We start from the raw sequence: 12,426 nt of genomic DNA on the forward strand, positions 1-12,426 counted from the left end.
TTCCCCTAAATTATTTTTTTGGCTCTTGCCTGTTACTATGCCTAGAAGACAAAAAAAATCGGTTAAAAAATATGCAGTAAATAAAAAAAATTTCGTTTTTGGAGGAGGAATTAATTTTAGGGCAAATTTTTACTTCCTTGTTCGAAGTAAAAGAAGTATTGTGATTAGGAAAAATTTAGGTTTTCAGATTTCAACGGAAATATCCATTTTGACTAGTTCCGGGGTGACATCTGTACGTACATACATGTATCTCACATAACTCAAAAACGATTAGCCGTAGAATGTTGAAATTTTGGATTTAGGACTGCTGTAACATATAATTGTGAACCTCCTATTTTGATTGCAATCGATTGAACCAAAAGTGTCTATTAAACCCAAAACCACCCAAAAATCGGATTTGGAGTTTTTCTTAACTGCAGTAATAAGCCCTCACTGAGAGCATTTCAACGATGTAGTACTTATTTTCATTGGTTCCAGAGTTATAGCCAAATAAAATTTTAATTAATGAAATATTTGGATCTTAGAGTAGGAAGGCACATTGAACTTCATCTCCTTTTTTTAACTTTTTTTTTAAATATATTGATTTATTAATAATTATTAACCTCTGTTTGTAAAACATTTTACGGTGAATAATAATTCAATAATAACAATAAAAAAATAAATTAAGAAATATCAGAAGTTATTAATGAAATAAAATTTTATGTACTTTTCATTTTAATTCAAAAATTTTTGTAGATTTCATTAATTATTCAATAATTATTAATAAATCAATATATTTAAATTGAAAAAAAAAATACGAATATGAAGTCTGATTCGAACCACTGTCTCCGTAATTACGGAACCGACACATTTTCACTTACACTACATAACCACTTCGGCGATTGGAAACAAAATTAATATATAAACTATCATATAAGCTGATACCGACAGCACAAAAAAAAAGTGTGATCCAATGTAGTGCTCACCACAATGCAATTGTGTAACAACCGTCCACTTTATTAAAGAATTTTTTTTTAACTTACAGATCCACCGTTAGGCATTTTTCAGAGGATGAGATGAATGATTTTGTAGCGTGTGTGAAAATACCATGCTTGACCGAGATTCGAACCCGGGACCTCCGGATAAAAGGCCGAGACACTACCACTAGTGCCACGGAGGCCGGCACTTCATTAAAGAATTGGAGCATCTTTTTTCACTTTCAAATAAAATAAGTTTAAATGAAATGCAGGAAAAATGTGTATATGTAATTTAATAGGCGAAGAAGAAAGTCATGTGGTGTCCACATCAATTTTTTTTACGTACTTAATATAAAGTAAGATTAGATGTTGCAAAATTTAGAGAAAATTGACCTTAAAGAAACTACCGTCTACACTCCTGGAGATAATCATCATCAACTTTTAACAAAAAATTGCCCGATATGTACGAGTTTGTGCCAACTTTTATCAAAATCAGTTTATCCAGTCAAAAGTTATGCTTCAAACACACCAACAAACGTACGTACGAACATTACTCCCACACCTTTTTTTTGTATTTGGGGTCCCTGGGTCATGAAACGTGGAGAAATGAAAAAAACTCATACCTTATTTTATAACTATCATACTTTCCTTCATGCATTATACTTCTAGAGCTATGATGCCAGGAAAGTATAATTAATCCGTGGGCTTGTATAAAGTAAAATGCAATATAATAACCGTGGATAAAATTTTCCCAACCATATCGATTTTAAAAAAGTAATATCTTAACGGTTGTTAAGTGTCATAACCGTAATGGTTATAGGCAATATTTCATAACACACCAGTCATTCTCAAAAATGGTAAAGCCATACAAAAAATAATAATTATATCATGACAGGCTTATTAGATTAAATTAACAGTAAAATGATTCTCGTTGTCTTCTTTACTAACTGAATGTGCTGTTCCATAACAAATCCACTGAAATGTAATTAATATAATATTAAACCCTTATAAATGACCTCAACTCAGTTAACAATAGAGACTCTTAGCTGTATAGTGAACATCATTACTCTCAATGAATCCTATTCTAACTAGTATCAATTGTACCTCAGAGGCTTAAAATGGGTCACAATCACAAAGAAGACTGCGACAGAACACTCAAATATGTATAATTGATGTACTCTTTTTTCTGGAAAACAATGCTTAACGTACAATCCAGATTTATTAGAAGAGTTCTTTATAAGTGCGCAGTACACTGCAAAGGAAATTTTACTCTTATAATATTATAATTATTTTGGATTGCAATCTTTTAAATATTAAATCAATAAAGACAAAGATTAAAAGAGCATAGAGTAATAAATACAACTATATATATAACTTTTGCATGACATTAAGTTAAACGTATTAATACCGCGACAGTAAAAAATTCTATTGTTTTTAAATGACACATAAAGTAAGTTATTTAAAATTATGCTATAAATACAACTATTACTAACTGAAATCCAAATGGAAAGACCAATAATAACACAATAAGAAGCAATAATTGTAAAGTTATTTCATAGCATAATGTTATTTCTATTATTAAATTTAGGCTAATGTACACCATAATGTCCATAAATAAAAAAAACAGAAACCTACACATAAATACCAATAAAATACGTCCCAAATATTCAAATTTAAATACCCACTAAGATATTTTTATCTCTGGTTTTACGTCATTTAATGTTTTCAAGTTTAATATTTACAGCGGAAGAAATTTTGGGTGAAAATTTCATACTGAAGAACATATTTCGAAATTTAAATGAATATTTTCGAGTAAATTATAATTACATTTGTAAAATAAAGAAAACATGTTTTTCTAGTAGTGCTATAAGAGAAGATTGAATGTGTTTATAGATTTTATTTTAAATCCAAAACATACACATAATTACATTTTTTTTTAAGTTTTTTTTTTAATTAACATTAATTAATAACAGTACAATTAAATTTTGTTTGGCTGGTTTTCAAATTTAACAAATAGATTGTATAACTAATAAAGATTTAGTAAATCTTAAATACTGACTAAAGAAAATAAAGAATTTGTTATATATAATAATGACTCATTAAAATATAAAACAGTCGTAAATAAATATATTTCTAATAATAATAATATATTGTTTTGTGAATTCTTTTAAAACAATATTAATGATATTTCATCGTCATCAGATTTTATTAATATTTAAAAATTTTTAAACAATTGATAGAAGACCTGCATGGATTAATTAAAAGAAAAAGTATTCTTTTTTAGGCTTAGCTGTGAGTTATAAAGTTTTACCAGGTGTGAAAAAAAGATTGCATTCGAATTTTTAATACTCTGCAACATCGAGGGTAATTCGTCGGAAGAATATCCGTATTATTTTGAATAACTTAAATGTTCGAGGAACAATTTCCCTTTAAGTTTCGTAAATTTCATTATTTGATATGACTGTTACGGCTTCGTTTGCAAGACAAAAAAAAAAATCAAAGATATTTTACTTCAGAATACATTGCTTATTTGTGATCGGTTTGTCATTCATTCATTAAGGAATTTTATAAATTCCTTAATGGATAATTAAATATTGCTTTCCTAACAGAATGAAAAGAGCAAAAAGATAAAGTTACTTTTATTGTTTGCTGAAGGAATCATTATTTCAATGAAATAGCAAACAAAATAAATTATTAACTTATTTAAAATTAAAATACATCTTTTTATCAATCACTAAAAACTACGTAAATTCTAGACAAGAAATTTTTTTCTACAAATTCGAAATCAAATATCATAGATTTTAAATAATTTATTTTTAATACTTCAGTTACAAAAATGTTCACTAGCATAGATTCACAAATTGTGTGAAAATTAGAAATATAAAATTACTTTCTCTTACTAGGTAAGTAGCACGTGAAAGAAAAATGATGAAATTGATTAAATTTGTTAAAGAAAATTTACATGTTTAAAAAAAAATTAAATCATTTAAACATATCAGTCCGAAAGCTTATGTCAGAAATTCATTAATGCCGCAAAGAGATGTAAAAAAATAATATATATATACACACACACACACACACCCAAGATTGAATATTACCAGTTATTTTTTACTTAAAAACAGGAATTGATTGTAAAATTATTATTATTTTTATAATTATGTGTATAATCATAATTATTAACTTTATCAAACTAAATCTTATAACTAACAAGGAAAAGCACCCGGACAAAAACACGAAAAATATTCATTTTATTGTAAATATAACTTTTGAAAACAGAAAGAATAAACCATATTAAAAGGTTGGTGAAATCGAAAACTTTTAATCATCCGTATACGAAAATTAAAGTCTAGAACAAGCTGCGCATTTTGGTAGTTAAGTAATCATCATAAGCAAATAGAGCATATTAGTATTAAAAAAAAAAAATTAAACAATATATAGGAATAAATAAATGCTTTCTTGTTTTTATATTCCACTTTCAGTATAAAGTATTTATTTTGTTTTCGTTACTAAATTATTTTCTGTTATAATTAATATGATTAATTTATTTTAAGATTATTTTTTATATTTTTAGTTTTACTTTTGTTAATTTCCCTGTTTCTAGTAATGTTGACTGTTTAAAAATCGAAATTCTTTTCAGTTATGTAACTTACATTACATAAAAAGAAACTATAATATGTCTACTCATATGTACTCTACACATGCGATTCATAATCAGCGCCCAGCAGAAACTACCGAAGATAAATTGATGAATGTTTATAATATATATTTGATATTATTGAATAATATTATGAATATTTGAATATTTTTTCACCCTTGAAAAAGCGTGAAAAAAGAGTTTTGAACAAGGTTGCAAATTTTTCCCACTTCCGACTATACTAAACAAAATATTCACTAGGTTTGGGCTTACAAATACTCTTCAGATAAATTTCTGAAAACCATCTTCGGATTTTTTTTAATTTCGATTTTTAGGGTTGCGACGGTGTACTAAATTGTGCGGCTGCTTAACAAACACAGTCACTGCCACTGTTACTGTATATGCAACGCGACTGGCTGCACCTGGCTCAGGTTACTTAAAAGAAAAAATTGACCGCGACGGGAAACGCAAATAACCATATAGTACGGGCAAAGCTACGATTGGGATATGCTAGTCTAATTATACAGTTTTATGTAATGAACATGTTATAAAAGAAATATTTTTTTTTAAATTTATATATATATATATATACATTCACACATGCGTGCGTGAATTAATAATAAAAATAGTGTTAGTAAAACTGTTTTATTCGTAAGTTATGATAAATTAAAAACATTAGTTAATAAATTTACAGCTAATTAGATTTATTTTTTTATTTAAAAAATTTATAAATTCAACATTAAGGCTAAATATACGCGTAACACATCAAATCAAAATACTGTAACATTAAATACCTTATTACAAACATACATTATTTTATTGTAAAATAAATTAAGTTACATAAATTTTGATCTTAATTATAATATATCAAATAAATAAAACCTTGAATATAAAACTTTTATATGAGAATTAAGTAACTTCTACAATAAAAAAATCTAATGTGGACACCACACGACTTCCTTTTACGTCTATAAGATTACACATACACATTTTTTTTTTTAAATGAAAAGTACATAAAATTTTATTTCATTAATAACTTCTGATATTTTTTCTTATTGTTATTGAATTATTATTTATCGTAAAACATTTTACAAACAGAGGATAATAATTATTAATAAATCAGTATGTTTAAATTTAAAAAAGGAGATAAGTTTGATTCGAACCGATGTATCTTGTAAGATAGAAATATTTCATTAATTAAAATTTTATTTGGCTATAACTCTGAAATCAAATAAGTACCACTTATGATATATCGTTGAAAAGCTCCAAATGAACGCTTATTACTGCAGTTAAAGAAGAAGTCCAAAATCCAACATTTTGGGGTTATGGGTTTTTTTGGAAATTTTTGGTTCAGTCAATTAAAATCAAAAAGGGAGGTGTACAATTAGATGTTACAACAGTCCTAAACACGAAGTTTCAGCATTTTACAGCTACTCGTTTTTGAGTTATGCGAGATACAAATTTACATACTTACGTATAGACGTCACGCCAAAACTAGTCAAAATGAATTTAGGCATGGTCAGAATGGATATTTCCGTTGAAATCTGAAAACCGAAATTTTTCGCGATCACAATACTTCCTTTACTTTGTACAAGGAAGTAAAAAGGAAAAAGATCAATCAAAACAGAGGAAAGAAAAAAATTATATAAAACATAAAAATTGAAAAACTGGTACATTAAATCAAAATTAAAGGTAGAAATATATTTAAAATATTGATGTTATAATCTATTTTATTTATTATATATTACTTCAAGATGTCAACCACAATGACTTTTATTATTTAACTTAAATTTATACAAATTTCAAGTCTAAAAGTAAAAATCATTCATTAATTCTAAATAAAGCTTGATGATGAGAGCATCCAACAGTTGTAATAATCCAACGTTGACCTACTGCTTCACAACCAATCGGCTCAAATGTAATACCGAATAAACGTTGTATTCAATATTCAATTTGTTGCATTTCAAAATTAAGTCAAAATTAACGACTTGAAATTATAATAAAAACATAGAGATTATGAATAATCTTATTTTTGGATATATTAAAAGTTTTTGTCTTAAATTTTAAACTGATATTAATAAGCATGGGAAAAATATTAAAAGTAACCGCATACCTTAAATTATGTATTCCTTGATTAAATAAATCACGATACAAAAAAAACTACCGTTTTATGATACGAAAAATCAATATTATTAAAAAATTTTAAACATTTATTTTAATTAATTTATAATAAAAATATATCAGAAAATTATAATCAAAAATTTTAAGAATTACATATGATGCGGACTGCATGAAGTTGGCATTAATACTGATTTCTATTTTCACACTCTGCGGAATCATCCCGAATTGGCATACCGCCAATCCCACGTGTTATTAGCCGACGATCTAAGAAGTCCAGGAATAGCGAGCTGTAGCAGGACATTCCAATATAGTCCAGTCCATTATTACTGGACCGTCTTCTTTAACTTCGTAACTCTTCCTTTATACTAAGTAGAAATGTAATCAGCATGTTAAAAATATAACACTTTTTTTAAAGTTAACATAAATTTAAATAATTTATAGGAATCAGTCTAAATATTAAATTTCTACTTTAATTATATTAAAAAAATATTTTAAATGCGGTATAATTAATTATCTCCCATCTATAAGGAAGTTATTTTTACCAGTTTATTAGTACTTTAGGCGACTGAACAGTACGACTTTAATCAACTGCAATTGACACAGTCCATCTAAATATTACTTGACAGTTTTGAACTTTTTAAGATTAAACATCTATCTACATAATCTGAGATTATCCGAATTGTTCATAGACTTGTATGTTTGCTACTGTAACCAAAACTGTTTTGGGTGACCTGTTATGAGAGGTTAGTCACTAATTTAAATATCATAGGATTACACACAATTATCATCGATAGCAACCATCACAAACCAAGTTTAATGAGGAAAGCAAGGATTAAAGGGGTTTTTCTGTTGCTTTCTTCGCTGGCTGAATAAAAAGTGGTAAATCATTATACAAAGCCCACAAATATATTGGTAATATTTGACCTTACAAGTCTTACACCCTAATTTCTGCCCGTTATAGGCTTTAGTTACATAATGAACATCACTACTCTAAGAGAAAGAAATTTTGAATACTAATATATTTGGATCAGATGCTTTAGATAGCTTACAACTAGAAGATAAATTGAAATAAACATTTCAAAGCAACAAATTAATATTGTTCCATCTTTTGCACAAAAAATTCATTATATATATATATATTTTATACACTGGCTTCGTATAGCAGCAGGGCCTTATAAACTCTTATAACTTTCTTTTCAATGAAAAAAAAAAGTAGTTTTGGCGTGTTTTTTTATGTAGTGTTTTTATTTGATATTATTATAAATTGACGATGACTGGTTAATAATCAAAATGCGTACCTAGTTATAGATTTTAATGTTTTATAAACAACTCTTGTACGTTTATACTTGTTACTATAATCCAGCTTTAACTCTTTCACATATCAAGTGTAGCCGTCCATACAGTATATAATCTCACTTTCTTAATTTGTAAAGAATTAAAAGCATTATTAAATGACATCGAAAAATATTATGTTATCATAAAGTAATAAAAATTGGTTTTATAGAATGTATCTGCTTTAAACAGAGTTAAATCCAAAACATGATAATTCATTAACTATCTTATACATTTCCATTCTAATTTCTTTGATTCACTGTAATAAAAAATCAAATTTAAAAATATAAAATAACGTATAAATTTAAACAACTTTATTATATTGATTACTAATATTTATCAGAACAACACTTTTACTTTTTATTGATTTTATTATTTAAAATTTAATGATTACTATAAATTTCAATTTAAATATAATTAAATAATTAAAACAATAGTAATAAGAGAATAAAGGAATCAACCAAAAAAAAAAAAACAAAACAAAAGAAACAACAAAAAAGAATTGGATTTTTAATTTATCACAATAGAATAGGAATAAAATAATTATATATTTTTAACGATTTACTCAAATTTTTTTCATTCTTTTAAAAATTAAAATAAAATAATCGTGATAAAATAATATTTAGTAATAAAAAAATTAAAAAAACTGAAAGAAACTAATAGATTATATTTAAGGATAATAGTTATATTAAGGTATAATAAAACAAAATGATAATATTTCTTGCCACAAACGTCCGATCACGTATTTTTAAATCCGGCGAACTTCAATGCCTTCTAGATAAGATTTTCCGTCCTTGAAATATTTACCACTTGGTTGTAATTTGCATCGAATATTTGGTAAATTAACATGATTCATTCATAACAAAAAAAAAAAAAATATTTTTTTTAGATTATATATATAATCTAAAAATAATTAACAAAATACTTAAATATAATTATTTAGTCAAGGTTTAGTGTAGTAAAAACGTTTTTGGTAGTGCACTATTTATAATTTAAAATCAATATTATAATAAAAAGACCCCCAAAAATATAAGGAACGCCTACATTTAGTGAAGGACTTCTCTCCGATAGCTTTTATGTTAGGTTAATTTTACTTAAATCCATTATGACGTAGTTAACAAAATACAGTTATAATGAGTAAAAAAATGTTTTTTTACGTTATGAAAACCGGTGGTAAAAATTAACGATTTTTACCACCGTTTTTGTCAAAATATTAATTAATTTAAAAAAAAATGGATAAATCAATAAAAATAATGTACTCCAAATTACAATGTTATAACTAATTTTTTAATTTTATGTTAACAAAATTAATAAATGTATGTGTGTATATATATATATTGTGTATATGTAGTTACAAAACAAATTTTTGTCGTTTTATTATCTTTTAAAACTATTCCAACATATAAAGACGTAACGAATTATTTTTTTTTGAGAAGGCATGGGAAAGATATGTTAAAGAAAATTAATAGACGATTTTGATTCTCTTCTAAGATAAGGATGAGTTGAAATCGTTAAGATGGTATTTTTTGGAAAAAAGTATTTTTTTCCTTTTGTAAATTTCTTTACACAGATTTTTGCGATTTCATAAATAAATATTAACACCTAGGTTAAAAACAATTTTTTTTTTTAATACTTTTATTTATAATCGCATCAACAATTTAAGTCATCAGCGACTTATCAGTGTAATGTAACTGTACCGGTAAAATTTGTAGTCTTGAACAAACTCAGGTTAACTTCTTTTGAGACGTGTGGTTAATTGAAAAAAAACCCAACCACCAAAGAACACCGGTATCCACGATCTAGTAATCAAATACAGATAAAAGTAACTTCCTTTATTAGGATTTGAACCTGAGAACTTCGACTTCGAAATCAGCTGATTTACCACTAGCACTACACTGATTTACCACCCGGTGGGTTAAAAACAAAATTTAATCGTACAAGTGTAACACAACTGCATAAAATTTAAAACCGTAGAGAAAAATTGTTTAACTAGAAATAAAAATAGACATTTGGGTTTTTTTTTAAATCGCTTGAGTAGAGATATTTTATGATTCCGATAATCAAAAGCAATTCTTATTATTGTGAATTTTGTAGTAGTGATTTTTTATTAATGTGTACCTATTTATACTGATATAAAATGCATAACTTTTAAAGATGAGTGATATTTTCCCCTCAAAATCAAACTAATTGAATTCACTTTATTTAAAATGAAAATTTCTGGAAAAAATTGATCTAGGATAACATAATTTACAGTAACATAACTTTTTATTTGAATGAAAAAAAGATTAAAATTTTAAAGGGTAGAATAAGGAAGATACAATTTTTATTGTGGCTCAGCGGAATAAAAGGTTCCTGGTTTGATTACCTTTTAAGTGTCTGCATTTTTACATCGAGAAGGAGGTACAATTAGGGTTCTGTAAAATAAATAATCCATTCTCGGGCTGTTTCTTAAAATAAGCCTAAGACTGGACAAAGTCCCAAAATAAGAAAAAATAACGTTTCTGCTTAGAGACAATTTAACACAACTATTATGGAACTAATTAACATCGTATCACAATAAAATCAGCTCAAAAGAGAATTCTATGACATCAGACCAAATAAAAACTGAATTAAAAATCTTAATCGTGATTAAAAGAAATATTTTTTTTCTGTTATTAGTACTTGAAATTAAAATAAATAAAAAATAATTATGAATAATAAACATCATCTAAAGACATTTTAAGGTTACTGTTTATATGACGAAATCTTTCGGAGTTGAGCCATGAAAATAAAACTCAACACAGAGTAAAAATATGGAAAGCCAAACAAATTAAATCTTTATGCTGTTAATTTATAAGTGACTTCGATATAACTAGAGGTTATCTCTTAAAAATAGAGGTATTGGAACAAATCAAAACCATTAAAAATATCATAAATCTCAATTAGAATTTTCAAGAAATGAAACTACTCGTCAAATCAGAACCAATTAATCAAAAATAAATTTTGTAAAAAAAAAAAATCAAAACAATTTATAGATATCACCCAAAGACTAAGTTTAATTTTCGTGAAAACAATTTGGTTAAAAATAAATTAAAAAAAAAACTCGTAGTTCTGTGCAAGACGAGCAACGCCCATACTATTTCGCAATCAGAAACACACTGGGTTTCAGAGTACAACGCGCTACATATAGTGCGTTGTACGTAATACGTAACGTGTAATGCGTTGAATGTATGTGTAGTATGAGTAGACCCTACACACAAGCATCAATTTTCAACTCACTCGTCACTGTGACTCACTGATAAGCGCGGTGAAAAATACATCACTAAAAAGTCAACATAATCTCAATTTGAGGTGAATTAATTCGATTAATTAATTTGAGGTTATTTGTCTGTTGCCGACCTTAGATTGAACGTAACTCAAGAACGACTCAACCAGTCTTCATAAAATTTTCTTATGTGCAACTTGATAAACTACTACAGCATATATAAATTTCATTGAAATTGATCAAGTAGGTTTAGGAATTTTCGAGCCATAAAATTTTAAACATGAATGTTATTTTGAGATTTTTGAGCAACAAATTTTATACATAAGCATACATACACACATACACACATACACACACACACACACACACACACACACACACACACACACATTTATATATATATATATATATATATATATATATATATATATATATATATATATATATATATAAAATTAAGAATAGTATTTTCGTACTCCCAGTTTCAAAACTGAAAGAAAATTCAATTTCACCCCACAAACCCACTTTATGACCGAAAGCAATATCGTACTTTTCTTCGAAAAATCTGTTAAAAAAACTTCTAAAGTAACCGCGCACACACAACACACCGGCAAGCGAATTTATGTACCTATATTAGATTAGTAGTAAAATTTTAACGTGGATGAATAGATTCTGGTTAAAAATAGTGTGGTAAGGAGTACATGTTACAGTAGAACGCTGGCTTATAAAATAACATAAGCAGAACTGATCCGTAAATAAAATTAATAATATAGATATTACATGTCTACTACTACATAAAAAATTCTGTTATGCTGATGGAAGTCTCTTACATGAACTCCCTGATAAAAAAATAAATAAATAAAATATAATAAAAGTTAAATGCAACCGTCTAAAATACTGCACTAAAATATATTACAAAATTAAAAAAAAGTTGTTTTATACTTTTTAGTCATACTTTAATCAAATTATTATAATACATTGCACTGGTTTAATTAGTAGGCTAATTTGGATTTCAAAAGATAACATCATATATTTATAAAAGTATACTTAAAATATCAAACAAATTTTCAATCAAATATTTACTACACAAAGTAACGAAAAATGAAGTTTTTACAGTGAAATTTTTATTTTATTTACTT

The 12,426-nt window shown here is 26.3% G+C and overlaps 1 protein-coding gene across 4 annotated transcripts in view; it reads right to left on the minus strand.

Annotated features, from left to right (window-relative positions):
• Positions 1 to 12,426, minus strand: part of LOC142326023 (BTB/POZ domain-containing protein 2-like) — a 237,124-nt gene that overhangs the window by 60,944 nt on the left and 163,754 nt on the right. Inside the window, exon 1 of one of the 4 annotated variants that reach the window (XM_075368094.1) lies at positions 6,704 to 6,853. The exons of the other annotated variants lie outside the window; for them this stretch is intronic. The gene's annotated coding sequence lies outside the window, so the exon portion shown is untranslated. Of the gene's footprint in view, positions 1 to 6,703; positions 6,854 to 12,426 lie in introns of those variants that run through there. 4 annotated transcript variants of the gene reach the window in all.

Source organism: Lycorma delicatula, chromosome 6, assembly GCF_047948215.1.
Source record: "Lycorma delicatula isolate Av1 chromosome 6, ASM4794821v1, whole genome shotgun sequence".
Classification (NCBI taxonomy): domain Eukaryota; kingdom Metazoa; phylum Arthropoda; class Insecta; order Hemiptera; family Fulgoridae; genus Lycorma; species Lycorma delicatula.